Source organism: Choloepus didactylus, chromosome 1 (assembly GCF_015220235.1).
Source record: "Choloepus didactylus isolate mChoDid1 chromosome 1, mChoDid1.pri, whole genome shotgun sequence".
Classification (NCBI taxonomy): Eukaryota; Metazoa; Chordata; class Mammalia; order Pilosa; family Megalonychidae; genus Choloepus; species Choloepus didactylus.
Window position 1 is genome coordinate 1,422,013 of NC_051307.1, and position 13,850 is coordinate 1,435,862.

The 13,850-nt window shown below is 57.2% G+C and overlaps 1 non-coding gene across 1 annotated transcript; it reads right to left on the reverse strand.

Moving 5' to 3' along the window:
- Positions 1-12,651: 12,651 nt before the first annotated feature.
- Positions 12,652-12,724, reverse strand: TRNAK-UUU. The gene has a single exon. It is a non-coding gene; the product is annotated as a tRNA-Lys (tRNA).
- Between the last annotated feature and the right edge of the window lie 1,126 nt (positions 12,725-13,850).

The window sequence follows — 13,850 nt, forward strand, 5'->3', positions numbered from 1 at the left end:
GCAATAGGGGATGCCGAAATGATGGGTGATGTTATATAACTGAAGAAAGGCCGCAAAGGAGGCACTGCGATAGGCAGGCCCATTGTCCGTTTTTAGGTCCCAGGGGACTCCCATGAAGAGAATTCCCTGTCTTAGGGCCTTGATACAGTGTTTGGCCGTTTCCCCGGCGAGGGGGACTGCATAACACATGGCCGAGAAGGTGTCAATCATTACATGTACATATTTGAGGCGTCCAAAGGACGGAACGTGAGTTACATCCATTTGCCATCTAGAATTGGGTTTTAGGCCTCGTGGGTTGACTCCCTGAGGTTGCAGGGGGCCAAGCGGCGCAAAGGGCACACAAGTTGCACAATTGCGGACAAGATGTTTACAGGTATCTAGGGGGAGGCCACATAAATGATGCAATGACGTAGCCAAAAAGTGAAACCTGGAATGCAATAACTTGGCCTGGTTAACAGCATCCCCCGGAGGGGCTGCCGTGTGGGTTATCATAGCTTGGGTATTCTGAGCTGAGACCGCTTGGTCTACTATACTATTGCCATTAGCCAGGGGCCCCGGAAGGCCTGAGTGACTACGAATGTGGCTAACGAACCAAGGATCCTGTCTATGCTCTAAGATGCTTCTGAGGTCAGAAAGTGCTTTATCGATGGCCGAGTTCCCGGGGAAAAAGGTGGAAAATGCAAGGACTCGGCAGACCTGATACGTGTAGAGGCTGTCAGTGAAAATGTTTACTGGGTGGTTGCAGTGGGCGTTTAGCGCGTATGACACCGCCAGAATTTCCCCCACTTGGACTGAATGAAGGTTGACATAACTGAATAGGCGGGGTTCCGGATGGTCCTGCGAATAAGAGAGGAAGGCGAAACGGGTTTTGGAGGCGTCAGTAAAGACGGTAGTGGCACCCGGGATGAGTGCAGAGGAGGGGAAAGGATGGAAGGGGCTGCGGAAGGGAAGCTTGGCGAGTCCCTGTAACAGCCGATGGCTAGGATAGTGGCAGCTGAATTCCCCATGAAATCCTTCTAAAAGGATTTGCATGTCCGGGTTGTCACGTATAAGCAGGCGGGTTTGGCCTGCGTCTAGGGGCCAAACAATTTTTTCTGGCGGCTCTCCGAATACATGAACAGCCAGGGTGACTAGATCTGAAGCTAGGCTGATCCAGAGCCGCACCGCGGGGCAAATTTTTCTAAGCCGGCTTTTAGCAGGGTGCACCCAAAGTAGAGGGCCTTCCTGCCACAGGCAGCCCATGGGTGTGCCGGGTGTAGGAAGGATGAGTGCTATAAGATTGCCCTCTTTAGTGCTGAACCTGTTGAGACAGCAGGCGGCGAGTGCCTTGTTAATTGCGGCAATGGCTTCCTTTGCCTCCTGGGTGAGCTTAATGCGCCGGGAGATTGCTAGCGGCGGGGCTTCAGGGACACTCAGCAGCATAAAGAGTGGTTGGAGCTGCGCGGTGGTGATCGGCAACGCAGAGCGGAGCCAATTGATCTGACCGCAGAGCTGTTGAAGCTCAGTGATAGTGACCCGATCCGGTATGTCCAGCTGGGGAGCGGACGGGGCAATGGTTCTATTAATACTAAACCCTAAGAAGGCTAATGGTGGCACAATTTGAACTTTATCGGGCTGAACCGTAAGGCCGAGGTCAGCTAAATTAGTGGTGAGGTCTTTGAGGATTAGAGGAAGCGCCTCGGCGTCCTCAGAGGCCACCAAGATGTCATCCATGGCCTGCTTTCGCAGGGGAGCCCCCACCATGGCAGAAGCACTGCTCCCCACCGAGTGGGCAATGACTCCTTGAAGGGGCTCTTTGCGTGGCACCTGCCGGCACCACATCTGTGTTTTTAAAAGTACAAGACAGAGTTGGCGGATTCCCCGGGAGGTTTAGGGCTCGGCCAACCCCTCAAGGAGTCCCGGGCTGCCGTGGCCTTTCTGAGCAGCCCTGACTGGAGCAGGGGCCACAGCACCCCCAGCACCTCCAAAGGCCAGCTGCTGACCCCAAAGCGGGCATGCCCTGGTGGCCCCCGTCCCTAGAGGGCGGCTCCTCTCCGCAGAGCCCGTTCCTGCAGGCTCCATGAGAAGCGCCTCAGCCCCAGAGCCCGGGAGGGTTGGATCCGTCCAAATCGCGGCCCAGACGGGATCCTCCAGAACCACCACTCAGGTCAGTGCACGCACCTGCTAAACCCGGGCCACGACCGCGACGTTTCTTCAAGGAAAAAAAATACACCCGAAAACTACGGAAGGAGTGCATCCGAGTTCTTCATGAAATGATCTACTTCTGGTCTGATCGCTCACTCCTGCACACTCACTCACACTCACACACACTCACTCACACACACACGCACCCATGAGGGAAACAGAAAACTCCCTGTTTTTCTCAGGGCTGCCCTGACTCATTTCCCCGACGCTGTGGGCCGCTGCAGACTCCCCTGGGGTCTGGGTCTTGGGACAGCCCCTGGTTCCCGGGCAAAGGTCCTGGAGACCCCAGCATCCGTCCATCCAGCCGGGTGGACCCCGTGTCCCTGGCCCTTGCACGGTGAACATGGAAGCCCCCGGGGAGGGCGGGGAGGGGGCTCCCGTGCAGGTACTTCGGAGACTCTGGCCTGCGGTGGAGCCCCTGCTCAGGCCCAGATAGGTGGCGGCACACCTGTCACCTGAGCACCTGTGCCTGCAGCAGGGGTGGGGTAGGGGCTCTTCCAGGCAGTCACGGGGGGCCCAGCCAGGGGCCCGGCTCACAGCCGCTGACTGGGCCTTCTGGAGACCTGGGGGGCTGTCGGCTGCCGGGCGGACGGGACCCAAGGGACGGGCTGTGCTGCCCCCACTCCAGGCTTGGGTGCCCTGGGGGGCTGCAAGTCCTCTTCTCTGCTCTCTGTGCTTTCTCAGGGCTCCCCACATCTCTTGGCAGGACCCCTGCCCCAGCTGGGCTCTTCCCCTGGGTCTCCTGGGCTGGTGCTGTAACCCCCCGAGGAGGCCGGATTGGGGGGTCTGGTCAGTGTCCTGGACACCCCGACCACTGGGGATGGCGCCCGGGCAGAGCGCCCCCCGTCTGTAGTCCCGGACCCCTCCTCACCCTCAGCAACAGCCTGGGATCCCCCCACCGCTGCTTCCCCCCATGCGCCCCCATGTCGCCCCTCCCCAGCACGCCCCCCACTGCCCCCATCACGATGTCCACCACTGAGCCCCCCTACTCCTCCCACCTCCCCATGCACCCCTCCTCACTGGGGCTGGTTGTCCCGAGGATGAGTCCAGAGCCCCTCCCTGTCCCAGGATGTCACCCCCCCCCACCGTCCCTGCAGCCCCAGGGCTTGCCCTCCTGCATCTCTGCCAGCATCTCACAGATGCGCTGCCACCCCCTCCCCTGCCGGGCCCCGCCCCTGAGGACAAAAGCTGCCTCCACCTCCCCTTTCTGCTCCCTCTTGAACCCCCTCCTCACGCTCTGCCGCCCCGCCTCTCCCAACCCCCTTTCCCTGAGTCTCCGGGGCCTCAAGTCCCATGTCCAGAGGGGGACACGCCTCACTCCCAGGCCCAGCCATGCGGCCTCTCCTCCCGGACCCCTCCTGGCCCCAGACCCTGCCCTGGGACCTCCCGCCACCCTCCCCCGGGGGCTGCTTCTCTGCCCCCGGCAACCCCTCCCTTTCCTGCTCCCCCCCCACCCCCCTCTGACCCCGTCCGTCCATCCCGTGGCCTCCCGGCCTGAGCCCCCGGGACCCTGACTCCGGCCTCAGATGCGCATTTCCGGGGCTCGGGGGCAGCTCCTTCCCTCCCCTGGCACCAGCCTCCCCGCTTTCCCGGGACAGCCGCAGCCTGCAGGCCCCGGCCCCGCGGGTTCTCTTTCCGTTGAAGGCAGCACCGCGGTGACAGCAGCTGGGTCCGGCCTCTCCGCGGGCGTCCTGGGCTCTGCAGCGTCCCCTCTCCTGGCCCCGGCCCGGCCCGAGAGTGGGGCCTGGAGGTGACTTCTGCTGCCAGCGAGGACCCAGAGCACCTGAGAAACGTAGCGTCTCTTTCTTAGAAACCGTGGGGATGTGGACAAGAGCCAAAGGAAATAGCCTGAAGGGAGAGAGGCTCCCCGCTGTCCCCAGGCCCTGTGGGGTCCTGAGGCTCGGGGCTGAGGGGAAACGCAGGAGCTGCCCCCGGCCCGGCGGGGGGGAGGGCTGCTGTGCTCTCCTTCCTTCATCGTTTTGCAATTTGAAGAGGGAAGAAGCGTGGGGGATAAAAGCCCTTTCACCACCAAAGAGGGGCTGCCAGGAGCCCCCTACCTGCTGGGGGCCGGGCAGAAGTGGTCAGAGCCTGGCCCTCCCCACACAGTGGTGCCGTGAACGAGGGTCTCCCCTCTCTGTAAAGTGGGGTGTGGGGGGTGCCCGCCTCAGGGGCACTCAGAGCAGCTCCTGCACACAGTCTGTCCAAATGGGGGTTTGTCTGTGTGTCCCCTGAGACCCTGCAGCCCGCAGCGGGCAGTGGGGAACGGGCCTCTTAACTGTGAGCAGCCCCGGAACCACACCTTTGCCAGGTGAGTCGGCAGCCCCTCCCACTCTGACACTCACCTGGCCACGCGACTCTGTGGACAGTGGGGCGTTCGCAAATGTGGGGCAGGCAGCGGCTTGAGGAGCGCATGCGAAGCTGGACGGGCTTGTCCGGGAGCCTCTGCCACCCCCGTGAGGCCGTGCCCGGGCTCGCCTGAGGACGGGGGCGTGGGCAGCACCGTGAGCCAGCAGCCAGCCAGCCCCGGCACGCACGCCCTGGCAAGGGCAGGCAACATGAGGAAGGACAGACCTCTGCGTGTCCCACCAGGCTGTTGCAAAGGCAGAGAGAAAATCTCAAAAGCAGGACAGAAAGCAACTTCTTTCAAAGGAATCCAATAAGACACATTGCTAACTTTCCAAAGGAAACCGTGGAAGTAAGATGACAGTGGAGGGAAGTTTTTAAAGTGTGGAAAGAAAATAATTTGAAACCAAGGATTTTTTTAGTTTTTTTAATTTAACTTTTTATTTTGAGAGAATTTTCATCCTTAGATTTAAGGAGTTACAAAACTAGTACCAGAATCCTGTCTACCCTCCACCCAGCTGCTCTGGCTTTAACATCTTAGGTAGCTATGGCACGTTTGACAAAACTCATACGTTAACATCCAAACCTTACTCTTAAATAAACCACAAGCTCTAACAGGGCTTCACCAGTTTTTTGTCCTCACTTCCTTTTCCAGTCCAGGAGCCCGCCCTGGGGGTCCTGCTTGCACTTGTTGTCAGACCTCCTTCATCTTCCCGTTCCGTTCCGTCCCTCAGGCTTTCCTTCATTCTCGTGACCTTGTCCGTCCTGAAAGGTGCTGTCCAGGATCTCTGCGGCGTGCCCTCGCGGGGTTGCTGGGAAGAGCACATCACAGGTAAGTGGCCTTTCATCACGTATCCGGGAGTACGTGGCACCAACGGGCCGCACCACCAGTGACTAAGCTTGACTTAATGCAACGAAAGGGTAAACGGTGTGGGAATTTAAATGAATATTGATTGAACACATCAAATAATGTCTTGTGGACTTAAAACATATGACTTTCAGCCTGCTTCCACTGTGAAGTTACTGTTTGTTCCTTTCCATGCTCTACTCCTTGGAAATGAATCACTACTTCCGGTCCACCCTCGAGGAGAAGGCAATTAGGCTGTGTCTCCTGGAAGGAGGAGGTTAGAATAATTTGTAAATTCATATTAAAACTACCACAGTAATTAATATTTTGAGGCTATACAAATATCTTATTTCTCTTTAAAGTTTTTCGTACTAATTTTAGCACTTCTCAGTGAGTCTTGACTGCAGCAATTATTACCATCATCTTATAATGATGATTTTCTATTTCCTTCATTACTTCTACATTTATTAATTGAAATTTTACTCTAAAGAAGAATTGTCTCTTCTCCTTTATTTATCTACTCAATTATCATCTAATCAGTATGAACTTGTGGATATTTACCTTATTTTTTGGGTTATAAGCCAGTAGTGTTCTTTATATTATTGTTTAGTATCCGAGTATCTTAAATCCAGAAAAAAATATCCCATAAAAGTGAAGGCAAATAAAGATATTTTGATACAAAACAAAAAGAATTTGTCTCTAATAAAGCAGCCTTAAAGAAAACACCAAAGGAGTTCTTCTCGGGATAGAGAGCAATCCTGGATGGGGGCACAAAAATGCAGGCAGTAGGAAGGAATGAAGAGCAACGAAAGGGTAAACGGTGTGGGAATATAAATGAATATTGATCAAATGCATCAAATAATGTCTTTGGGCTTAAAATATATGAAAATTCATGACAAGTAGTAGCAGAAAAAGTGGGAGGGGAATGTATACTTTTCTATTGCTGCATAAAAAATTACTGCAAATTTTGTAGCTCAGACAACACCAGTTTATTTTCTCCCGGTTGTGGCCAGGACTGCGGGTGGATTGAGCGGGCCCTCTGCTCAGGATCTCATGTGGCCGGAGCTGCAGCGTCCAGCAGGCCAGGCTCCCGTGGGGAGGCTCCGGGGACACCCCTCGTCCGAGTGCATGTTGGACGTGGGCAGGGTCAGCTCCAGGCCTCGGTGCGTTCTCCCTGCGTCTGTGAACCAGCAACAGCACGGCAAGTCCTCCCCACACGTGCGTCTCTCTGACTCCTTCTGTGTGTCTCTGACTCCAGCCGGAGAAAGTTCTCTGCTCCTAACAGCTGGTCTGCTTGGGTTGGGGCCACCTGGAAATCCAGGACACCCTCTGTAACCCTATGTCAGCAAAGTCCCTTTCACCACGTAATATGACGTATTCCAAGGTTCTGGGGTTTGGAATGTGGACATCTTTGGGGCATTCTATCTACCACAGGGAATAAATGGAATTAAAGAGTTCAAAGGTCTGACATTGTCTGGGAAGGGAAAAAGTACTAACTTCCATTAGACTCCTAAAAGTCAAAGATGCATATTGTCTTTTCTAAAGTAGCTACTAATAGAATAATAAAACAATATATATCAAACAAGCTAACAGAGGGGAAATATGGAATAATAAAAAAGAAAGCTAATTAGTACAAAAAGACGATTAAAAGGAGAGACAAAGTTACATAGAAGAGCTGGACTAATAGGAAACAAACTGGATGATAGTTATAAGCTCAACTCTATGAGAAATTACATTAATGGTAAATGGACAAAATACTCAACATTAAAGCTTGTCAGACTGGATTATAAAAAGAAACCAAAATCCAATGATATTCTGCTTATAGGGAACACATCTAAAAATATACAGATAGGTAAAAAGTGAAGGGATATCAAACTGTACCTTGCAAACACAGACCAGTAGAAAGCTGATGCTGCACATGTATCAAAATAGCCCAATTCATCACAAAAGGGACTCTGCAGAGCAGCTGGGAAGGGCGAGCTTGTCAGTAAAAGGTGCTGGAGCAATTGGATATCTATCCAGAAAACGAAAATGAATCCTGACCTCTAACTCCCATCATCTGAAAATATGAGTTCCAGGTGGACTGTTGATCTAAGGATGAAAGGCAAAACAGTTAAGATTTTAGAAGATGACATAAGGAAATACAGCCATGACAGCCTAAACAGACGGGGAAAAGTGTGTACCACAGAGAAGCAGGAGCTTCTGCTTATCAGAGACACGAATAAGAGAGTGAAAAATTAAGTTACAGTGGGAAGAAAGGGCCGCAGTGTGTATTGCTTCATAGAATGAACAAGGCTTTGTATAGAGAATGTATAAAGTGCATTAAGAAATTAACAACTACGAAGTAAAAACCCAATAGACACATGGGGAAATGACTTAACCACTCGCTTCATGGCAGAGGGTTTCCAGGGCTGGGGACTGAGCCGCGTCTCCAAGCCCCTCCCGTCCCGTGTAAGTGGGAGACGCAGGCGTCCAGGCGAGAGCCCACCTGTAAATGTTGGTTACAGTGTGGGCTCGTTGTGGGTAGACCCTTGAAGAGCCTACGTGGGGGGCCAGACATAACCAGGTGGGCCCCTCCACACAACCGGACACCTTAGAGAGCGGAGATTCAGACCCACTCGGCCAGAAGAAGCCAGAGGGGAGGGAGACGCGCTGCCACGTGCCGGAGGGCGGCCAGCACCGGGGGCCTCCGACCCAGGAGGGCACAGCTCTGCCGACATCTCGAGCGTGGGCCTCCAGCCTCCAAACCGTGAGCTAAAAACCCGAGTTGTTGAAGCCAGCCAGTGAGTGGGTATTTGTCACAGCCGTGACGTGAATGGACACTGCCAGGTGCAGCAGTGTGGACGGATCTCTCAGACACACACGTTTTCAGCTGTTTCCCGCCCAGGGTCGGGCGAGGCCGGGTGAGCACGGGGGTGAGGTCTCCTTACGTTCTGCTCCCTGGAGCCTCACTGGCCTCGCCCCGCCGTCCCTGCCCTCGCCAGCCTGGGCCCTGAGTGGAGACGGGGCCTTGGTTCACAGCAGACGCTCAGCCATGTTGGATGAATAAATTAAGAAAGGAATGTTGAGCCAGAAAAATCACGTCCAGATTTTCTGACGCTGGTGAGTCACCCCGATCCTGCTGAGTCACAGGTTCCTTTCAGTCTGGACTCCTTTTCGTTGTATGTACCGAACAGATGGTGGTTTCTTGGCCTCTGGGAGCGAAGCAGTGGATCTTTGGTAAATGAATCCAGAAGGAAGTGGCCGGAACATGACTCACGCAGGCCCTGGAACCCTGATGGGGTAAACAGACGTCAGCAGCTTCTGCTCACTCAGAGCCGCGGGAAGCAGGAGGAGGAGGCCTCAGCAGGAGGTGGTGGCCGGCCCAGCTCCCCGGCCGGGTTCTAGCTTTCTCCCTGCTCCGTGTGGCTCCCCTGACTTGCCCCGCATCCCTGGGGCATCTTGGGGAGCTGGGCTGACGAAACGGCCTTCATGTTTCCCTCAAGCAGCCGGTTAGGTGCGCCTTGGGCCATCCAACCCCAGGGGACGAGCCAGGAGCCAGGTCTTCTGTAGAGAAAAGGAGGGAAGGAGAGAAGACTTCCGGAAAAGGAGCGCTCGGCCGGAGGAGCCCGGGAGGAAACGCGGGGGGCCTGGCAGGAGCCGGCTGGGGTGGGCCAGGCTGCAAGGGCCGCTGGGAGGAGGGTCAGGTTGTCACATTCTGACCCCTGTGCCCCCCGAGGGACCCGGGATTTCCCGGCGTGGCACGTCCGGAAGAGCCGCAGGAACGCACCCCATCAAGCTTTGCTGCTCTCCCCTCTGACGCAGGAGGCTTGGCTGAGGAACGGTGGGGGTCCGGGGAGCCCCGGGCCGTATCCACTTGAGACCCCCGGGTCTGGCTGCCCTGCCTCCGCCACTCTCTGAGTCCAGACGTGAGCAGGATAAGAAGTATCCGGAAATGCTCTTCCTTCGTGACCACCCTTGCAGCGCGCAGCCCCCTTCCTGCAAGGCCTGAGCACCTCCTCCCCCCCAGCCCCCAGCCTCAGGATTTGAGTGAGTCCGATGCTCGGCCTTCACTTCACCCACAAGCCGGAGAAGCCCCTTTCAGGGCCACGTGGGACAAGGCTGTCGTCTGTCAGTGGCAGCTCGAGTTGAAAGGAGCAAGGGTTTCCGGGTTCTGGGTCCTGGAGGAGGGCGCAGCGTTTGCACCGGCCCCCAGGTGGGACAGAGGTGCGGGGAGAAGGGGTGTGAGCCGAGCTGCAGGCAAGGCCCCTGCCGGTGCACCCCCCACCCCCCGATCCCTGCACCCAAGGAGGATTTTCCCAAAAGACACCAAGTGTTGGAGCCTGTGACCGCGCAAGGGGCCTGGGCAGCAGCTGCTGGCGGGAGTGGAAGATAAAGAATGTTCCTTCCCTCACTGCATGCTGGATCCCGCTGCATGGACGAGAGCTGCTTCTGGGGGACCCAGCATTGTCGGGGGCACAGGGGAGGGCCTCAAAATGTGACGCATTGGCACAGGCGATGATGCAAGGCAAGGACGGCCCGGCAGCTGCTGCCCACTGACCGGATTTCATCCCCTCTGAAGCTCTGAGGCTCGGCATCTGCGACGGGGACATGGAGCTGAGCAGGGTGACGGGCCCCAGGTCCTTTACCTCGAGGGGCCCCTAGGTGTCTGGAGACTGTGGCGTCCCTCTGTCAAATCAAACTGGCGTCCGCATCCAACAACCTCAGTGCCCCTTCCATGGCATTTGGGGGTTTTGTCCTCGCAATGAGCCCATTTGCCACCATTTCTCCTTCGTCCATAATTTGACCAAGCATGAGAAGCTCAAGGCCAGGAGGTGGACGAGAGTGACCGGCATGGCTGCTGCCTGTCCTTTCCATGCGTGAAAGACCTTGATGTGCTCAGCGGCCACAGGAGACAAGGCCAGGGCCTGGGATCCAGGGTCCAGCTGTCAGCCTTCCAGCCTTCCGAGCAGCCTGCAGGGAGGTACCCCATTTGGGATGCGGGGCCAAGCTGCCGAGGGTGGGGATGGGAGATGGTCGGTCCTCGGGCTGCGAAGGGGCTGGCCATGGGCCACAGGCCATGGGCTGAGAGGTCCACAGGGACCTCAGGAGAGTTAGCAGCACAGGACAAAGTCCACACAGAACCAGACGGAAAGAGGCAGGCCCTCTGCAGGCCCCGTCCAGGCTCCTGGGAGACCAGTCATGTCCAGTGGGGCAGCCTCGGGGCAGGGGCGTGGGCAGGCAGCCCCCCAGGCCCAGGAATCTGCAGAGCCATGTTGTGTGGGGCCTGGGTACAGGAGCTGCTGGGAGGTGACTCCTGGGCCCGGGTGGGTGCAGTGGGCCAGGGGGCTGGGCGCTGGGGGCTGGGAGGCCGGGTCACCTCAGCTTGGAGACCGGGCAGGTCTGGCTCCTGCCCACAGCCCTTGCTCTGTGGGAAATCCCGAGCCCACCTGGCACGGTGCAAATTCTCTGGGACTTCTGCTTCCACCGTCACTCGGGCCGAGCGCCAGGCCTGGGTCTCCATGGCTGTGTTCCTTCCCTATCCCTGCACCCGCTCGGGAGGCCCCCTCCCTGGCCCCCCTCACCCATGTGAGTGTGCAGGTACGTGTGTGTGCACAAAGCCCTGCCGTGCCTGCTGTGTGCCAGCCCTCCTGCCTTACGGGGCTCTCCAGCTCTCCATCTTCTGCCTCATAAAAGACACGTCCCTGAAGTCTCATGTGGTGTCTGTCTGGGGTCTGAGCAGACAGCGGAGGGAGAGACTCCAGGGGGGCTCTGAGGGTGGAGGGTCCGGGCACGGCCACAGAGGCCAGAGCGGAGCGCTGGGGGATGTGGCGGTGGTGGCGGGCGGAGCAGGGTGGACACAGGCCACTGGGCGGGCGAGGGGGGGTGCGGTTTATGGAACGAGCCAGTGAGTGCAGGATCCAGTTCAACACGAGGTGTCAGGCACCAGCAGACACTGGGGGGCCTGAGTCAGTAAGGATGAGCCCCGGCCAGGCCCAAAGGAGCTGGATGCTGCAACGTGCTCGAGGGCTGATGGACGCCATCGCCAGTGCCACCAGCCCCTTTCCCAGCCCTGAGTCCTCTTGTTTGAGAAAAGGACAGAGCTGCTGACAGCGCCAAGGAGAAGCGGCTCCCACATCCCAGCCCTTGGCGGGCACTTTACATCACTCAAGGACACCGATGACACTGCCAACAGCTGCCTCAGCAGGGAGGACAGTGTGGACCGAGCAGGCGGGTCCCCATGCAGGGAAGTTGGGAGAACAGCTCGCCCCACAGGCTGCACCATCTGATTTTGTGGTATCTTTTCCTCCTGAAAGTTCAAGCCGAGCTTCCAGTTGTGTGGTGTCACATGTGTTTGGGATAATAAAGTTGCCTTTAATACCCAGGATCATGAGGGGACGGCGTGGCCACCGTCAGGGCTGGCGACACCTCGTCCATCCGAGGGGCCTCCTGCTGTCCTGGGCCGTCGCCACAGGGACTTCAAAGGGAAGGAAAACAGGCGTGAGGAGTTTCTCGGAGCTTAAAGCAACACGAAGCCGGTGCATGTGCTTCTCGTCTGAACACCCAAACTCAGGTCGAGGGGTTTAAAGGAAAAAGAGGTCACGGGACACGGTCAAGGCAAAGCTGCGCCTTCCGCAGTGACTGAGGCCACCACTCGCATCCGCCCCAGTGGTCTCCACCCGTGCGGGACACTGATTACGTGCTTCAACCTGGCGGGCCTGGGCCGGGGGACCGGATCCACCCCTGGGGAGGGTAGTGGGTACGGGTGACAGCGCCCTCCACAGCCCCCCGGGCCTGGGAAAGTGAGGCCGGAGGCAGGCCCCATTTCCTCACCCAAAACCAACCGTTGGAGGAAGCTTGCCGGGTAAGACCACCTCCCTCGTCTAACCACTCAACCCCTCCGTTACAATGCAACGTCCCCTACTGCCAGTGCGCATGCACCAATCATTGTGCAACACCCAACAACCAACCTCCGCGCCCTCTCAGAACCAATCCAAGCCTTTAACCTCTACAGCTACCCCGCCCTCTAGACCGCCCAATATAAGCTTGTACTCTCCCCTAATAAACTCTCTTGGTTTCTTCACCCTAAAAAGAAACATGTCCCGCCTGTTCCTTTCTCGCCGCCCTCCATACTTTGCACGCCTCCGCCGGGGACCTGGCCAAGTCCCCCGCCTCGCCCTCGCCTCCGGGAAAGAGCCCCCGCCGCCGGTACCCTCCGAGCAATCCTGAGAGCCTAGGATTTAGCAACCGGCCGTCCCCCCCCGCCCCCCAGACGAGTCAACTGCGACCGCAACGGGCGCCCAACGTGGGGCTCGAACCCACGACCCTGAGATTAAAAGTCTCATGCTCTACCGACTGAGCTAGCCGGGCCCTGGGATTAAAAGCCGACCCTGGGAGTCAAAGTCCTCTCCACACAGTGGTCCAGTAAAACCACCCGCTCTCCCGGACGCCTCTCCCACTCCCCTTCTCCTCGCCTGCAAAGTAAGGGCCGCCTCTCCCTCGCCGCCCCGCGGAGCCGCCTCTCCCTCGCCGCTCCACGTCTGGAGCCGCCTCTCCCACGCCGCTCCGCGCCCGGGCCGCTCTTCCTTTCCCGCATTAACCCGGCTTTTGCCCCCGACTACCTTTCGTCTTCTCTTCCTATGTCCCCCCATTCCTCCTAACACTCTTCCTCCAGTGGCTCTTCCTCTTCCCCTCCATTACTTTGCTGTGGTCCTCTGTGTCTTTGTTTCTTTGTTTGGCGCGGTGTGCCTCTTTGCGACCGCCCCCCCAAACTGCTCTCACTACTACAGGCTCCTGCCTTCTATTCTCGCCGTCTCCTTCGGCCTCGCGACCACGGTTTACCTCATTTTCTTTACTCAATAATCAACCCCCGTTTTTTTTTCTTTTCTCTTTCTTTTCTCCCTCCGCTATGGGTAATCATCTATCTGCACGCCAAGCACCCCAAGTTCGTGCTCTGGCTGGTCTCCTAGACACACATCGCTGCAAGGTGTCTGTCCGGCAGCTGCAGGTATACTGGGACCTCCTGCTGCCCTTTAACCCATGACTCACCACTTGCCACCTTTGGGACCCCGTCACTTATGATCGCCTTATTGATCGGGTCACCAACGCCATGGAACATGAGAACAAGCGCTTCCCTCCCGGCTTGCTCCCCACCTTAATAACCGTCCGCTCCTGCCTTCAAGGCTCCCTCCCCCCTGATCGAGGCCCCATTAAATCCAAGGAGGCCCTATCAACCCAGCCAACAGATTCAGACAGCGATACTAATTCAAATCATGACTCGGACACGGATTCCTTAGTCGAGCAGATTAACAACGCGCTCGAAGTCACCCCCCGAAAACAAAGCAATACTAAGCCTCTCCAAAATGGCGAACTTCCTCCTTCTTCTTCCACTGAGGGGAGGAAGTGCTCTAGTGATGACGTCAGCCCTAAGCCGGGCCGGAAACCGCATGTGCTTTACCCCGCCCTTTCACAGGGCGGAGCTAGTCCACCATCTTAC